The sequence below is a fragment of the Diadema antillarum genome, unplaced genomic scaffold, assembly GCF_040938485.1.
Source record: "Diadema antillarum isolate AM-2024a unplaced genomic scaffold, OU_Dant_1.0 seq00001503_RagTag, whole genome shotgun sequence".
Classification (NCBI taxonomy): domain Eukaryota; kingdom Metazoa; phylum Echinodermata; class Echinoidea; order Diadematoida; family Diadematidae; genus Diadema; species Diadema antillarum.
Genome location: NW_027272237.1, coordinates 269228 through 271401, shown reverse-complemented (window position 1 = coordinate 271401; position 2174 = coordinate 269228). Strand labels below are relative to the sequence as shown.

General features: G+C 38.4%; 1 long non-coding RNA gene across 1 annotated transcript; it reads left to right on the top strand.

Annotated features, from left to right (window-relative positions):
• The first annotated feature begins 238 nt into the window (after nucleotides 1–238).
• LOC139710129 (uncharacterized) lies at nucleotides 239–1933 on the top strand. The gene is made up of 3 exons (XR_011709434.1): nucleotides 239–522; nucleotides 1163–1263; nucleotides 1721–1933. It is a non-coding gene; the product is annotated as an uncharacterized lncRNA (long non-coding RNA).
• The last annotated feature ends 241 nt before the right edge of the window (nucleotides 1934–2174 follow it).

Here is a 2174-nt window from a genome sequence, read left to right as displayed (position 1 = left end):
ATGGATTTATGATGGCCTTTTTGAGAAGACAGTGTAGAACATCCCAGTCTAGCTGTGTTGCTACTGCTATTTAGATCATGTCATCAATACTCGAGACACTTGGCAGTTTACCCATTCCAGTAAAATTTATGAACCTATTGTTGATGTCACTTGCAATATTCATCAGTGTATTCCTACCTTCACAAACTTTTATTCTTATTGGAAGCAGGTGTGACCCAAACATTTTCCCTTTCTGAATTTACAAGGCAATAAATACTTAACCACGGTACAATAAACTGATGTAAGACCTAAACCTCACATTAGTGCTACCATTTACACATTTCTTTTTTTGTTGTTATTGTTATTTAGACAAGCAGCTCCTAATGCAGTTGTTTCACTACCAAGCTGTGGATTACTTCATGTCACTTGTGAATGGATGTGACAAAGGAGAGGAATGCATCTCTTCTAACCATCTGGAAGTCAGTGGAGAGCAAAGATTATTCAAGAACTCTTCAAGGACGTTATCAAGCATACTTGGTAATGGTAAGTCTTTTAATGACACATAAGTACTGTAGTTAAAACGGGAAAGAACCATGCAGAGCACAATACTACATGATGTACACGTAGTTACATGACTTCAGCCCTGGGTCATACTATCATTTGATAAATTGTGACTTGTAACACCAGAAGATGCATGTCCATTTTTGGGTAGGGCTACTACTGATTGTGTGGCAGTGACATGATGGCCCCATGACTGCTGGATGTAGCATCAGTGAACAAGTGGCAAGATACGTGGTATGTGCGGTCCATGACAGGCTGTGAATTACTGTTATTCTTACAAGACCTTTGCAGAAAGAATGACTTTGCAAGTATCGTAAGCAATGATTTTCCTATTACAGTGCTATCCGGTTATAACGAAGTAAAAATTTGGGCTGCAATCTCATCCACTCTATGTATATTGTTTCTTTGTTCGGTTATAATGAAATTCCGATATAAAGAAAGAAAATTGCCGGTCCCGAGGACTTCGTTATTAACGGGAGACCACTGTATATGTACAGTAGGATGTATATGACATGATGGTAATTCCTATGAATTATCAATCAGATAAAGTGACCAATTCCTTTATCTCAAATAAGGTAAACTGTCCCCATTTTTCCTGTTTTCTTTTTTTTCCTGTCCATAGATTCACACTTAGGTTCTCTTCACCCTTACAATACTCTGAAGCTGGAAGGACTCTCATCAAAAGGGCACCCATCATGGAAGACCCTGGCTGTAATACCACAGGTTTGTGTAAGTGAAATATGATTTGAAAGGGAATGAGTCCATATTTGATTGGATATTTTGTCACAAAATAAGAAGAGCTTTTGGTACATTCCAAATGTTTTGTGGAAAGTAAATGTTTATAGAGTTGTAAGTTAATTGTTTGCCCCCCCCCCCAAAAAAAGAAAAAGAAAAAAAGAAAGGTTGATAGATATCATTTAAGCGAATTTGATAAGTTTTGCAATTATGCTGCTTCTTCTTTTTTTCACATCAACCTCAAATAATATAAAAGGTGATGGTTACTTTGAGCATAGATAATACATGTAGTAATATTTTCAATGTCAACCGGGGTTTGAAACTAACTGATAATATAATGTTTTTGAATGTTGCACTTTTGATGGCACTAGATAAAATGTGAAGAAAAGTTTGTTTGTTGTTATTAACAAATTTGTTGTAAATTCATTTCTCACTATTTGTCCAGGAACCTGCAGGACCAAATCCAAATCCATTTCACCTCCTGACTGTCGACATCGAGGTAATGACGTTGTTTTGAGGAATTGTGCATACTTTCATGTTCTCCAGTACATCCCAGGCCTGAATCGCAAACGCGTCTGCCAAGGATTTCATTGCCACCTATATTCAGAACATGAGTGATGTCATCGCTTAGTGCAACCACTCGCCAGCCTGTTGGAGGAAAGGGAGCCATGACGTCGTAGCAGTACGTAGTGAACGACGTGCACTGAATATCAAAATGGGCGATATCATCCCAGATGTGACAAACGGACTGTAGCAATCTGGAACCACTCTTGTACAAGAAAGGTGGCTGTGTCACAAAATCAGAAAGTCACTATTAGTAATATGTGGGATTCCTTTTGCACCAGATGGCCTTCTCGTGGAGGTGGAAGGAACAGTTCTCTGCACCTGCACCAACATTT